General features: G+C 43.1%; 1 non-coding gene across 1 annotated transcript; it reads right to left on the bottom strand.

Moving 5' to 3' along the window:
• Window positions 1-15376: 15376 nt before the first annotated feature.
• TRNAE-UUC (transfer RNA glutamic acid (anticodon UUC)) lies at window positions 15377-15448 on the bottom strand. The gene has a single exon. It is a non-coding gene; the product is annotated as a tRNA-Glu (tRNA).
• Window positions 15449-16391: the final 943 nt, after the last annotated feature.

A 16391-nucleotide genomic window follows, 5' to 3' on the forward strand; every position in this document is an offset into this window, starting at 1 on the left:
CCTCTTCCAGTTTGAAGAGACACTTGGCCAACAGACTGAGGCAAAGAGGCAAAGAAGGAAGGCCCATAGCCAGGGAGACAGACCAGGGACAGACTGCACTTGTTCCCAGTGTGGAAGGGATTTTCACTCCCGAATCAGCCTTTTCAGCCACACTAGCTGTTCCAGAACCACCATTCAGAGTGCGACACAATACCATAGTCTTTCGAGACTGAAGGTTGCCAACAACATACAGGCAAAGCTTTTCAAGCCATATAGATGAAAAGTGGCTGCTTTAAAGTGGAAAAATGAGCCAGGAGATCCTATCATGGCTCTCCTGTGTTGTGTCTGTTTTGGCTAACAGTTCCATTGTGGAAATTAAGCAGATAAACTGTCAAGATTTTTGGACTACTTAAAAAATATATGTAAATCACTGAGCTCCAGGAAGAAAGAAGGGTGTATAAGCATAACATATACAGCAAAGTAACAAAGAGGCTTGAGGAAAGGAAATGTGTGTGCTCTCGCTTTGTGGCCTTCAGTGATTCCACTTTGGGACCACTGCTCAGGACCCAATTAGAAGGATATTTTCCCGAGGTCTGGGCTGCAAGGCTATTATCATCAGGAAAAATAAAATGAGGCTGAACTGCAGATAATGCTTGAAGATGTTTATGGAGACTTATTTCCATGTATCTATATGGGGTGTATAGATCTTGTAAAATCTTAAATGATTTGCTGGCGCTTCTTAGAAGAAATGAAGACCAGAACAAGTACCCTTCTGAACAGCAAGCTGAAAGAAATTCCATAGAACAGAGAAAAAAACATGAATGTTATATTAGACAGGAAACCCTAGAACTTGTAGACAGATAAAAGTATTCCATCCCATGTGACATCCTGTTCACCTCAGAATGTCAAGAACCAGAGTTCCTTTTGTTTCTTTTCAGTTTGTTTGTTTGTTTTGTTTTTTGCAGGGGAGATTTCCATGTAGGTAGGAGGAATCAAGAGAACGTGGCATCCAACTGGTGGCAGGAGGGAGAGACAATCATAATAATCAGAGACACTGCAATCCCAGGCATATACAGAGTCAATGCTGCTGATCAAGACCAAGGAACACATGAAAGTGACAGACCTCTGGCCTGGCCTCCAGGGTGCTTAGATGTAGATTCCGGGTATGAGGAACAGTATCTAAGGGGCCTTTATCACTTGTCTGTAGTTCTTATATATGAATGTTATACTGCCATGTTTGGGTATAACTACAGCTGGGAGCTTGAATGAAGGGACCTTAAAGACAAAAAGGCACTGCCAATCAGTTATTTTTTCAAAACAGATAATGGCTTTTGGGGGGGGGGGGAAGAGAAGGTTCATGTTGCAAGTTTGTACTGTTCCCAGAGAAATGGTGCTTGGGCACAGCTAATGCTGCCTGTACCAGATGGCTGCTACACCCTTGTAATTCCTTCTCAGCTTGTCATTGTCAATAAACACATTTTTTTTGCTAGACTCAACTGCTTTCGTTTCCAAAGGAAACCTATCCTACACAGCCTGCTTTGTACTTCACAGCATATGGTATGGAGGAAGTAAAACTATTTAAAATCCAAGGCTGCAACCCCAGATTACCTACTTGGAAATTAAGCTGGAATCCTGAGCATGCTTAGGGTGGAACTACACCTCAGCAAACATGTCTTCCCAAACCTGTGTTCGACAAAGTAATACAAATCAGTGGGGGCGGGGGGGGGAGAATCAGCAAGTGGGAGATGCCAAACCCCTTCCATGCCCACATATTCCCTCCTACAAATGTGCCCCCAAGTTGTTTTCCCAGCTAGACTTGCTTAAGACCTTGAAACAGGGAGGGGAGGGACAGGTTTAAAAACTCAAGAGGAAAATGTTTGCAAAGGAAAATCTTCTGATGGGGGAAGAGTTCAACAAGCCTTCTGACTCCCCCTCATAAATGCCTTCTAAATAGCATTTTCAGACAATAACAGATTTGGGAAGCCTATGTTTGTCCTAGAACATTACGTTCTCCTCTTATTAAGATACAAGTCCCACTAAATTCCCATTAAGAAAATATACTGCAGACTACTATCAGCCTTTGACCATCATGGTAGTTCTTGCACTGTGCAATTCAGGCCCTTTTTGCTATGCTGTGGTTGACAGTGGCAGTTGGGAATTGCAAGGCACACCACCACAAAGGCCACTGTAGCCTCTCAGTACATGCTACAAATGAAATGGCCTTCACTGTTACAGGTTAGTGAAGCAAGCAATACAGGTCAGCAGCAAGCAAACTGGCAGGCAGTCACTGGCCGAACTAATAATAATAACTTTATTTTTACCCCGCCTTTCTCCCCGAAGGGACTCAGGGACTATACAGGTCCTATGCAGGGACTCCCCAAAGGGACTATACAGGTTTGTGGCAGCAGAGGATTACCCCTCAGTCCTTGTGCATTGTTTTCACTCTTCCCCCCCCCCCACATGCATGCATGCATGCATCAAGCAGAGATGGCAATGATTTCTGACAGTCTGTGGGCCCTCACAGGTGTCCAATCATGCCAATTGCTGAACAAAGCCATGGACCCACCAGCGACCTGTTAGAATGTTTCCCTTATAAAGCACCCCACTTTCCCACATCATTATGGCAGGTCATTGGCTGTTTTATTTATTTCTTTTGGAGGCAGATGCAGAAATAAAGCATAAAACATTCTGAAAAGAAATGCAGTGAGAGAGATAAGGGTTGGCATGCAGCAGGGAAAAGAGAATTCCAGGTGTAGTGACTGCAGTGAAAGCGAGAGTAGTAAAGAAATGAGGTGACAAAAGCAAAAGGAATACAAGAACAATAGGAAGCTAGCAAATGAGGATATTGACCTGGCCTCTTTGAAGTGCTGTCCCAAAAAGGGACATTAAAATCAAGAGGAAGCACCTAGGAAGGAATGACTGGTGGTTAAGCAGTTGGGGAGGCCCCACCCCCTGCATATCTGGTGATGGTAGCATCCCAGAAGTCACCTAGAGCTTCAGCAGCAGCCTCAGGTGGAATAACAGACCAGTTCTATCTATAGCAAAAGCCTGCACTGAATATTAGAGCCAAAAATTAAATTTCATATCACAAGTGCCAGAAAGGAGTGGGGTAGATATGTGTCTGCTTGGTTGGAGTACCAAAGACATCACTGCATTCATTGTGGAGAAAAGGGGTGGTCATATGATCCAGAAAAATCCATATGACCCTGGAGCCTTTCAGAAATCATTGTACTATAATCAGCATCATCTCTCTGCTTATTGCTACTTTTCTAATTAACTAATTATTTGATTTAAAATGTGACCAATATTTACCAGTCAGTTGTTATCCCTCTAGAGAAGAGCAGGTGAAACAGTCTGAATTCAGTTTGGATCCCAACACCACTAGGAATAAGAAAGTCAAGGGAGAGGTGAATATGGAACAGATGGAGAAAGCAATGGTGGGTGTTTGTGTTTTTTCCTCAGTAACAAGCTTGCTGTTAGGAATCCTCTGCCAAGACTGTCAGCTGTAAATAGTTCCGTGATAGTGGTGTATAAAAAGGCCTCTGATGGCATTATGATTCTGCATAGTGTCTGATAAGCATGTTACTAACATCATGGGTCATAACTTTGGAGGTCAGGCCAGAGATCACCCCCATCTGAAAGCTTCTCTTTAGCTAGGCATTGTAGAACCTGGTACATAGCCTGTATGGTTTAGTAGTAGCTTCTGATAGTCCTTGAAGCTGTTCTGTGCCATTCAGACATTCCTACTTAGTCTTATATTGCACAGCAGGTGCAGCAAAGATCAAAGTTTCTTTGAAAGCTATGAGTGCAGTGAATCACCCTAAACCCCAAAAACTCCAGATCTGGAACTCGTCCATCACGGAAAACACTCAGAAACTCCTCATCAACCAAACATAAAATGGTCCTATCATTTTTTACCACCTCTGCACCAAAGATCTTAGACCAAAATACAAAATAAACAGAAAGCTTGGTTTGATGTTATCTGAATGATGTCAGATGTCCAGGGACTGCAATTCCTAGCCTAGAAAAGTACTGAGTTCTGATTAGGTATGCCAGTTCTTATGGCATTGGGAAAATAGTGTTTTGCAAGCTTGAATTGATCAATAAATACCATAATTTTACAGTCGAGTCTCTCAATATATATGGTTGTGGATGGGGACAGGATGAGTTTGCAAAATCATCATGTAAAAAATGGCAGGGTTATTTGTTCTCAGCCAGTGACCAGAATGTTCCATGAAAAAACCAGAATTTTGAGCTGGTTGCCAAAATGTGTTGAGTCCAAGCCAGCAATATCATTATTGTATTGTGGATGTTTTTATATCAGATCAGAAGTGTCAGACTGCCTGAAAATGCAGGGCTTATGTTGCATATCTCTGTTCTTTTCTTGCCTGAAGAGGGCCCCCAGTCCCAAGCACACAAGTTTCTGGACAAGTTTCTGGAGGAAAAATCCATTATGGGGTACAAGCCATGATGTGTATGCGCAACCTCCTGATTTTAGAAATGGGTTATGTCAGAATGCCAGATGCAGGGGAGGGCACCAGGATGAGGTCTCTTGTTATCTGGTGTGCTCCCTGGGGCATTTGGTGGGCCGCTGTGAGATACAGGAAGCCGGACTAGATGGGCCTATGGCCTGATCCAGTGGGGCTGTTCTTATGTTCTTATGTTCACACAGAGACCCTGGCAGCTAACTAGGAATATGCTCTGGCTTCAAACCCTAGGGCTTCCAGTTCAAGTCCTGATATCTATTTTCCTCTTTCTCCTTCTCTTAACAATTCAGAAGTATAATTAATATTATTCAGAATACAGTACTACTAAACCACGTTTCAACAAAAAATAAAGTTCGCATAGCAACAAATAAATGGTTCCCTGTCCCAGAAGGGCTCCCAAGATGCAGAAGAGACAGCTAATGAAAAAAATGCTCCACTGATGTGAGCAGGGACAGATGCTCTTTGCCTTCAACTCTAGGTCAAGATAAGAATCACCAACCACATGAAGATGAATGGAAGTGAGGTGACAGTGACCAATGCCCAGCTGTTTAATTGTAGTTTTATTTGTTCTTGCCACTTTATGCTGGTGCTTGACCTTTTAATTAACTTTTTGCACTGCTGATGCAATATGTTATTATTTTATTGTATTTGTAATGTACTGTTTTTATTGTATTTGTGGCATTTTACACCTGTGAGCTGCCCGGAGTGCCCCTTTGTTCGGGGGGGGGGGGGAGGTTAAAAATTGACTAAATAAATAACACGTATTCCCTTTTGGTCACTTTGGCTGACATTCTCCAGATGGTCCTGTATCTAGAAGCCCAAACTGTGGCAGTGGACAGGAGTGCTTTCCGCTAGCTCCACTGCATCTGTTGACACAAGGATATAAAACCCTTTGTTTGATTTTGACCTTGTGGTTGTCTTTCCAGCTTTTGTAACGGTGTGGCTAGACTACTACAACACTTAGTTGACGGTGGGAGCATCTTTGATGGTGGCCCATATATTCAGATGAGTGGTTCACAAAAGCTGGTTAAACCTCCAGTCTTGCACTGGTTCCCTATTGCTTTGTGGGCCCAGTGTTAAACTGTATAAACCATAAATGGCTTGAGTCTGGTCACCTGTTTTCTCTGTGATCTCTCCCCACTCTACATAAAACCAAATGTTAGGGGAAAGGGTTCCAGACTGAACTGTGAGGCCCTCCCCTGGCCACATTCTAAAGCTGTACAGCAGAAACACAGGCCTGGCACCTTAGGAAGAATTCAGCCTCACAGTAACATTAGCACCTTCAAAACCTTCAGCAATATCATCTGTGCACCAAGTCAGGGCAGTGAAGTGTTCCCAGGGGCTGCTTTGCAAATATGAAACTCTTTTCCCCTGGAAACTAGTCAAAACCTGAACCTGAGCTTTTTAAGGGACCAGTGTAAGTACTTTGCCAGCAAAATCCATAGGGAAAAGTTACTCTGTGTGTTTCTGATGTGCTTCAATTGTTTCAATCAATTGAATCAATTTAATCAATTATCTATTTTGTGTGTGCATTTGTGTGTGTTTTTTAAAATCTTTATCACTACCCACACCGAGCCTCTGGGATAGGGCAGGCTAAAAGTGGAATAAACAAACTTTTAAAAAATGTTTGTTCTCCTTAGGAGTTATCCTTGGTGAATTATATGTTTTTAAATGGGTAATATAATAGAACATTTATCAGCCTCGATAACTGATGCAGTGCTTGTTAGCTATGCCAATGTAATTAGTTGCAAAAGTGAATGTAATTGCCTCAGATCTAAACAGCCTTGGACTGACTGTCATAAGCCTCAAATGCTTAGCTACACATTATACGCAAATGAGTGTGAGACAGTCTTATGTTTGAATATGAGAAGCTACTTCAGAAGAGAGGTATTTGGAGAAGTGGCAGGGTATAGGCGTGCAAATCTGGCATCAGTGTCAGCAAGTCTGGGCACTGGCTAGAGGCTCATGCCCATCAAAGGACCCATCTAGCCAGGCTGACTCCTGAACCTTCAAAACTACTGCCAGTCAGTACCCCTCGATGGGAGTAGGTGGAGGGGGTGTAATGAAGGGTCCAGTGCAGGACTTTCCCCCAGGACCCTCAGCAATGTGGCACCAGCACAGTATCTGCAAATGTCTTTCTTTCCCTGCGGCCATTTATCTGCTCTAGCCAACACTCCACCCTGCAGTGCTTTGTGTACCCAATGGAGTTCCAGTGACGTATTTGCCAGGGAAAAGAAGCTGATGGCACTGCTGCATGGGGGAAAAGCCACCTGAGGAGAGATTTGGAGCAGAGAAACGTCAGAGAGAAAAATGGTTGTGTACTCCCTGCCTCTCATCATTCTAAATTCCCTTTGCAGAAGCAGCTTCTTACTAAAAACTAAGACCACGGTTTTCTTTCGCATGTTTGTGTATAATTTAGCTGGTCATTTGTACACCGCCTTGCCACCTCCTAAGAGGCCTTCAAGGTGGCTCACATTGGGTTAAAAATACAATTTGCATTGCTTGAATTGAATCACACAGCAGATGGAGGAGAGAATGGCAGATATGGCCTTGCTGCCTTTCTTCTTTTCCTCCTTGCTCTCATCAGTTGGTAGTTAGCCCATCAGCCGAGGCCTGCTCCGTGAACAGAGACTTTATCACCAGCCTGCCTTTTGTGGCATATTAGTAAAGAGAAGTGGTTGAAGGATTCCCAAGGGCTGTAGAACAGAGAGTTAGGGCAATAAAGGAAATGGAAAAAATCTTGACAGCTATTCATCTCAGTTTCCTGACTGTGATTGAGCAGGTGCATTGGGGGCAAACACAAAACACTCATTGGTGGATTCTCCCTGACTGAAGATCTTCAAGCAGAGGCTGGACAGGCCCCCCCGCTGGAGATGTTCTAGAAGGGCTTCCTGCTATAGGCAGGGGGTTGGACTAATGACCTTGTGGATCCCTTCCAACTCTTTGATTGAGCATCAACCTTCCCAGCACTCCATACTACAAGTTATTCAAGCCAGGCTGTGTACAGCTCTGAGGAGTAGGATCGCATGTCTCATTTGCTAACTAAAAACATCTCATTTTTCCTCACATTCCAGAGCAGGTTGTTGCCAGATCAAAAGACTGTCCATCAGAGGAGAAAGCTTTGATGCATATCTTCTCCATGTCCAATTAAACTCCCATCTGACCTTCCTGCTGTTTTCCTGCCTGAAGCACCAAGAAAATCTCTTCCCCCTCCTGCTGTCAGGCCAGACATTCCCCTGTCAAATTCTGTTAGGTTAACTCAAGCATGGGCTTGTCAAGGTTCTCTGCTGAACAAGCACTAGAGCTCAAATGGAAATGGTGCATGGCAGAGGTTCAACCGACACAAGCAGAAAAAACTGGGGCATTATCAGACTTAGGGGAGAGGGGAACATGACTCTCTGTTGAGAGGCAGGGGAAGAACAGGACACTGGGAGCAGAATAAGTCTGCCAACTGAACAAACAAAGTGGCTAGGCCTTGTGTGTTTGTGCTTTTAACAGCAGCTTAATGTACACAAATTGTGCTTTTCATGGTATGTCAACATTGGCTGTTATTTACAGATCAAAGCACAGGAGCAGGCAGTGTTGGTACCAGGTTGTTGTGAGTGCTGGGATAAAGTCCTGCACTGGGCCCCCATCTGCCCTGTGGTGGTGTATTAGATACTAGCACAGGAACTGATGATTTGGGCCTGATGGACCTTATGATGGGTATATAGGCCCTTGGCCAGTGTTCAACCTGACCAAACTCTGATGCCATAGCTAGGAGAAGGTCAGGTTGTTGCAAGGTTGAAGAACATAAGAACAGCCCCACTGGATCAGGCCATAGGCCCATCTAGTCCAGCTTCCTGTTTCTCACAGCGGCCCACCAAATGCCCCGGGGAGCACACCAGATAACAAGAGACCTCATTCTGGTGCCCTCCCTTGCATCTGGCATTCCGTCATAGCCCATTTCTAAAAAGAAAGCAAGATTCAGTATCAGGAGTGAAAGTCTGCAGGCTCTTTATTTGAATTGCATGCAATTGACCCATGGGACTCTTGTCTCAAAGCATGGAGCAGGTTTTCAATAGTGTCAACGCCATTTATACAATTTTTGGCTCTTTGTCCTAAAATCTAGACCTCCCATTGGCTGAAATTTTACATCAGAGATGTGGCAAACACCTAATAGGTTACAGATAAAGTACAATTTGCATTAAAGATGGGAACAAGAGGTGGGCTTGTACCTGATAGGCGTGTTTCAGGTTACAGGTTTCCATAAAAGGTAGAATTAAGCATTAAAACATATTAAATTACAAAGTTTCTAAAAACCAGCAGGGTGCACTATAACATCATTTATCCAGAGCTCAATAACCTGGTCATCATTCAAGCCAATTATACTTATTGTTTTGACAAGGTTTAGAATAACATCATTAAAAGAGATGGCACAATGTGATCTGCTTGGCACTCTTTATCATATCTGCATACCTTTCCTATGTGTTAGTATCAACACATAGCAGCTGTGGGGCATCTCTACAAAACTAAGGCTTTTGTCCTTTTATTAAAGAGGGTTTTTAAAGCTTTACTAAAAACAAGCAACTTTGGTTCCCTATGGCCTGCTTCTGGTGACCACTATGTCCCTTATATGTGGGTTACAATCTGGGGCAAGGACTGCTTTGTCTTAATTCTGTCTATGTGTGCTTTTTACTCTAAAAGCATAAAAGTATAGTTACATAGTTTTCCTGATAGATACAGGTGTGTTTTAACTTTTGCCAATTCTCCAGCCTGGTACTGTTATCTCTGAGCTATATTCCAAAGTGTAAACAACCTGAAGCTGAGGCCTCAAGCCCAACTTCAACCAGTTTCAGTCAGACTTGCAAAATGATTCTTTATTAAAGCCAAGCAGCTTTTACCATTGTGTGTTGCTATGCTTTAGCAGTGCTGCTATTAGGCTATTGACTTGTGTCTATAGCAGTGCTGCTATAGCCTAATAGCAGTGCTGCTGTTAGGCTTTTGACAGGCATGTCTGGTGGCCTGCCTGTCACCCTGGTCACTGCCACCTTCTGTCAAGGTGATCCTTTTCCAATCAGTTGTCAATCCTAAGTCAAACTAAACATAGAATTTAATGCGGCATTCTTTTTCATCTTTTTTAAAAAATTTGTCATGGAGCAATCTAGATGGAACCATGGCATGGGGGAAGCGATTTCTTTCCTCCATGCTGCTGTTGCAACAAAAGTCAGCCGTCTGAAGCTATTTGCCCCAGGAGAGAAGCTGATAGTAGTGCCCATAGTAACTTCTGTTTCAGGGCAAATATTAGTTTCAGGGAGGGCAATGTTCTGTGGGAAAATTTTGAGGTTAAACCCCTCCCACTGCATGCCACAGTCCTGATTTCTCCAAAGGCATTTCCCCAGTTTTTTTAATGACCAAAGAATCACACCTTTAACACCATGTCTAGTCTGATCCTAAGAGAGAAGGAAGCGTGGAGATGGCTTCCATTTTGCAAGGTGATAGTAGGTCCCAGAGCTCTAAACCAGAAGTGTCAAACATAAGGATTCAACCCACAGAAGCTTTATATCTGGCCCTCAGGCTCTCAGCTGCTGAGTAGTGCTGAGGTGTTATTGCTGAAAGGGCAGCCCACATGAAAATTGGGCTCTCCAATATCTTGAGATATGATCAAGATTTGAGTATTTTCTCTTCTGTCATTTGCAGCTAATGACAAGTGAGAAAAAGTGTTTATTTTTGGTTATGACCTGTTTAATGACATCACTTCCTAACAACATCACTTCTGGTGCTCAGCAGGCATCATGAATGCTGTTGGGCCCTCAGTATGAAATGCGTTTGACACCCCTGCTCTAAAGTGAAGATGAACCTAGTCTGTCAGCAGCACACTGTGCAATTATTCTCCAGGTGCCCAGTCCCAAAGGTAACTCCATCCAAAACGATGCAGTAAAGAGACAGCAATTTGGATGGTGCAACAGGAATTCCTCCCTTGCCACTCCTTACCTTGCACATAGTATATATGAGATAGATCAAAGGTTTGTTTTTCAGTCCCCTATTAACCACTGACAGTCATTCTTCACTTTTGCTTCCTGTCCAGTTCAGATGGTTTTGACCTACTTAGTCCACTGAATATTTAACAGGAAGTGAAAACAACATGACAAATGCTCCTTCTAAGCTCTTTAGAAGCTTTGATCTCTACTTGCGGTTGGCATAAATGAATTCCTGCCTCTGACTTGGCACAATCCTCACTCCAAACTAATTCGTTCAAATGCAGTCAGCCACTGGAGGGCAGTGGTGAAGTCATGATGCCACACAATGGGCATCCTGGGTGCTTAGCCTCCCTCCCTCGGAAGATTTGATTGGCATCTCAATTAAAAGCAGTTTATTCCTCTCAGATTAAACAACTTGTGACCCACCAAGCTGACCTCAGCCCACCATTATGCATTGTGGCTTAGCAGATGCTTGGCAAAACTCTCTCTTCCCTGGTTTTGCAGTCTCCCAGACAAGCAACAAAACTCAGCACCCAATTCCATCCAACTTTCCAGCGCTGATGCAGCCGCAATACAGCTCCAAGGTAAAAGGGAAAAACACTCCTTTATCTTGAGGAAGCCTCTGATTCCCCCCCCCCCCCATTGCAGGATGTAGCACACACCCTGTTGGCATGGCTATAGCTGTGCTGGAAAGTTGTATAGGATTGGGCCCTTAGTCTCAATCTTGTAGCCCTCCTCCTTTCACCTTGACCATTTAGCACCCTCATTGGCTGTGGTTTCCTTTAAAGAAACAGATATGAAGTATTATGCAGAAGAGTATCTCTGAGCATGCACAGAGGGCTTTCCCACTCTCACCACAACTCTGAGTAATTTCAGCAACCCCACATGCTTAGAATTTAGTTAGGAGAACACCCACACAGGCCTGAGTTCTCCTTTTAGAAATGTAGCACCTCCTCTATCTCCTTGAGATTATTCTGGGAAGACCCCCTGCACCCCCACTCGCCCCAATAAGCTTTTAAAGCATATAAGGCTTTATAAGCATATAAGGCTTGTCCTCTGGTATTATTGCTTAAATGTAGCACTCTGTATCCAACCATAGCACTTGGTCTAGCCATATAGATTCTCTGATGACTCTCAATTATGTCAGCGATTCTCGAACGGTTCCATCTCCAGAGCCCTTTAAAAGGCGTCAAGAGTGTTGGTGTGTGTATTAAGTGGTGCAGCACAGAGCCCCACAGCAAATACCAGCAAAGAGAAGGAGCAGGAAGGGAATGAGGAAGGAGGTCACAAACAGGGGAGGCAGGAGAGACTGACAAGCAAATCAGGCAAGGCACTTTTGGTGTGCTTGTAGAGCCCTGAAGAGCTGTCAGGGAGCCCCAGGGCTCCTTGGAGCACACTTTGAGAAATGCTGCTATAGACCCATGGCCAATGCCTGACTTGTTCAATCCTCAACGCTATCCTGACTGTGAATCTTTTTCAACTCACACAGTGCAGCCCTAATAAGGTGGTAGAGTGAACTGTACCACTTCTGACAGCAGAAAAAACCCTCCCTGGAAGTAAAAAGAACTATACCAATTGTGGGGGAGAAGGGTTCTGGCACAACCTGTTGCTTTTAGTACTAGTTTCTTCTTTCAAAGGGGGTTGTTTCTTTTTCTTTTTTTCTCCCCTAAGGAAACATTTTAAAATGTGACAAACTCCAGCAGTACTCTGAAATGGTACCACTCAGGTGGGGATGACATTGGGGTTGGCACGTCCATTGAGCAAAGGCCCACATATACTGGAGGGCCCATCTGGCTGGGTGATCGCCTGAACCCTCAGTGCTAGTGATAGTGAAACATCCAATGTGGTTTTATGGGGAGGGCAGGCAACATGGGGGTGCAGTGTAGAACTTTGGCCCGGGGCTCCGCAACCTGACTCCAGCATTGACCCCAGGATGTTACAACCTTATTCTCACCTCTTTTTGCTACACAGCTAGACCAGGCCTTTGACTTATTGTAGTTCCCAAATATAATTCACCAAGTCAGTATCAATACCTTTGTTAGGACTAACCATCTTCACAAAACAGTATACTGTATAAGCTTTTGAGTTGCACATAATTTTTCCTCAGACAATCTGAAACCCTTGACCACTAAATACTATATTTCAATTTTAAAACAGAAATGAAAGAAGATTCTGCAGTCTCGACTGGAGTCTCACTGTGCCGCAAGAGATTCATAAAAACACTTGTGGTTGTTTTGGCCTATGCCCTTTAGGGGCTAGATTTGTTTTTCTGTTCAAAATGATATTTTGCAAAATGATCCTAAACAAACAAAAAAACGCACAAGGAGATATTTGCTACTTATTTTCCTGACAGGCCTAAATGTAAGCCAAACTTCAACAGGTCCAACTCCACTTTAGGAAAATGTTCACTTGCAATGAAATTCTAAGGTACATGGGGCTCTGTTAGACAAAAAAGAGTGATAAGCCACTGCTAATGAAGGATCTTTAAACTAAATTGTCTTGTAGTCATGATCTTTCTGCCTGCAGCCAAAAGTAATATTTTCTTCAGCAACAGATAAAAACAATTGTAAATGACAGGAACCTATAATTCTGTGGTTAGTCAAGTTCTCAGACTGAAAAGCTGCAAACCAAAATCCTCATAAGGCCAAGAGTATCAAGATCAACAATACTAATTCCATCATCAATTTTCCTCTAACAATCCTTATAGCCCCCCTCATATGTTTTGCTGCTTCCCCCCACCTGATCCAAACAACTCTTCAGTTCATACAGTACAGCTAGAGAACACCAGGGCTCAGCCCCATCATTCATTAAAAAAAAGAGTATGAATGAATGAATGAATGAACCTTTATTAGGCATAGATGGAGAAATCATAAAAGCAAACATAATTAGTCCTAATCCCGTTTATCAAAAACGGAGTTAAGATACTAAATTACTAATAAAACATTTACAGTTCAACATAAAATATCAACATTTTTAACAAATTACATTAAGAAGGCTTGGAAATCACCAAAAGTAAAAATTTAGAAATTCCCTCTAGCACATCTGGTGAGCAGTCATTTAGGAGACACTTCAGTTTTGCCTCATCCGAAATCCTATTCATTTTGCCGAGAAGTGGAGTCATGTAAGTGTGGCGGGATCTAGTGTGCCGAGGACAATAAAAAAGAATGTGTATGATTGATTCAACATTTCCCAAATTACAAGGGCAGAGGCGTTCTTTATATGGTATTTGCCTATATCTGCCTTCTGTAACCTTGGAAGGAAACACATTGAATCTTGCCAAAGAGATTGCACGACGTTCAGAGGGGTTGATCAGAATACTCAGATAAGGAGCCATTTGCCCATACTTTAGCGGGATAGAGAAATTAAGAGGGGAGCAGATTCTAGAAGCAAGTTCAAAGAGGTTTTGTGCCTCAATGTCTAGCATTCTTTGCTTTACCCTTTGATAAACTTCAGGGAATGGATAGAAACTTAAAAAATCCAGTGAAAAACCAATTGATTCGATTTTTGATTTAATTTGGCTATACCATTTAGAAAAACCAGACTCAGATAGCCTTCTGGATAGGAGACTGCCTGGTTTCACTTTATAATGTAATTGGAGCCAATAGCGTATGGTTAAAAGCCATGCTCTTGATACTAAGAGCGATTGTCCGGTCTCCAAACATAATGCAGAGTATGGTACAGATTTAAGTAAACCCAGGATAGCCCTCAAAAATTTAGCTTGGATACTCTCAAGGGTGTGATTTATAGAACTAATCCAGATAGGGCACCCGTACAGGAGCTGTGCCGATACCTTGGCATTAAATACCTTGAGAGCAGCTGGTATATAACGATTGCCCTGACTAAAAAAGAATCAATTGGTGCTCTGCAAAGTGACACATATTAAATTCATCATTTAATTATCATAATATTATTATAATAATGAATAATTATTAATTATAAAATTAATTTAATTTTAATTTTAATTCATCATTAAATTCAAAGAGTATTAAATTCATCCTGAGCATGTGCAGAATGCATTCCATCACCAATGAAAAATTACCGAAGCAGATCCTCCCAAGCTTAGGAAGGAAGGCTTGCCAGGAGGTTTGAGCTCCATCCAGCACCTCTTTTTAAATAAGCAAACCAGGGCAGATTGTCTTTATTCTCCCCTCAGTCTTCTGTCCTTATCAAGTTTCTAGGGGCCATTTGATGTATCTGATGAAGAAGGCTGGCAGGGGGTCTTTCACTGCCCTGGGGGAATTAGCATAACAGCACATTAAAGGAATCAAGAGCTGATCAGGATCCTCTTTTCATTTTTAATGCCTGTCACTTCTTGACTTCCTGCCCTTTACATAGTAAAGCCTTTACAGTAAAGGCTGCCAATGGAGATATGAAAGCTCTTGATGTGTCCCCTGCAACACAAAGGATATCACCCAGCTGCTAAGCTTTGCATGCCTCCTCCTCATCTCACACAAGCAGGAAGAAGTTCTCTCTCCAACACATTTTAGCAGCAAAGATCCCTCTAATGTTAGCATCCTTGATTCGCCTTTATGTTCCTTCTGTCCCTGAGCAATAGTAGCACATGCAAGTTCCGTCACAAGAAATTAGCCAGTCTTCAAGATGACACAGTATTGCTTTTGCATCCACAGACCAACTCAGGTCTACTCTAAAATTCTTGGATTTTTATGACTCTTGGGAGATGCTTTGGGAACTGATCAAAATGCAGGATACAAATCTGATTTTAAAAAAGCAAACAAAGCAAAGCCCTTCTAGAATGATTTTTGAGTTGTTGGCTGAAGGCGGTATTGATGTGAAAATTTCCACTTGAAAGTATACCTGGTTCAAAACTGCATAAGAGACCGATGTGTTCTGTGTAATATATTTTAAATGAACGCGATAGGATCATTCCCTCTGCAAGAACACTTACAACACCTACGAACGTAGTTGAATTAGAAAACAAAAATAAGCTCTTTCCCATACCGGGAGTCGAACCCGGGCCGCCTGGGTGAAAACCAGGAATCCTAACCGCTAGACCATATGGGAAGGACATGCTTTAGCAATTGCCTCCGGCTTGGTCAACACCAAATAGTAAAATAACACAGATAGCTCATGCCTGCCACCTACTGGAGAAAACAGAAATTGCAACACGTCGAGTTCTTTTAAAATTCGAACACTGTGTGATTTCTGATGCCCCAGCATTATCTATTATCACTCCAATCCTTAACTTTCCTGTGAATTAAATCCCTTTTCTATCAGTGACGTCCAAATCAGGGTGACCAGATGCAATGGAGGACGGAGTGTCTATCCCTTTAACCACTGCATAGAAGAGGGAATTGGGGCAGGTGCAGCTCCACGTGGAAGGGTTTAAAAAGCTGCATAAAATTTTTTAAAGCTGCATAGAAGAGGGGCAGGTGCAGCTTCACATGGAAGGGTTTAAAAAGCTGCACCTGCCCCAATTCCCTCTTCTATGCAATGGTTCAGGGTATAGGCACTCTGTCCTCCATTTCATCTGGTCACCCTGGTGCAAATCAGTAATGCCTGTGTTGGAGGGCCAGTTACACTTCCCAATCACCTTGGAGATCTGGCTAAGAATATGTACGGTAGTTGTCCATTACTTGCCTGTAGGCAGGGTGTTCGGAATCAATGGAGAACAGAGTGCCTACACCTTTAACCCCTATATAGAAGAGGGATTTGGGGCCGGTGCAGCGTTTTGAGCCATTTCTGCCCAACGTTGCAAATATGCAACAGGGATCAAATGTGTGCTGGGCAAAAATGGGTTAAACCCTTCCCTGCTGAGCAGCACCTGCTCAAATTCCCGCTTCTATACAGTGGTTAAAGGTGTAGGCACTGTGACCTCCATTGGATCTGGTCACCCTGCCTGTAGCCCAAGCCTAGGTGGGTTTCCTCGGCACTGACAGCCCAATCCTATCCTAGAAGTAAGCCCCATTGACTGTAACGGGACTTACTTCTAAGTAGACATGTATAG

Source organism: Tiliqua scincoides, chromosome 2 (assembly GCF_035046505.1).
Source record: "Tiliqua scincoides isolate rTilSci1 chromosome 2, rTilSci1.hap2, whole genome shotgun sequence".
Lineage (NCBI taxonomy): Eukaryota > Metazoa > Chordata > Lepidosauria > Squamata > Scincidae > Tiliqua > Tiliqua scincoides.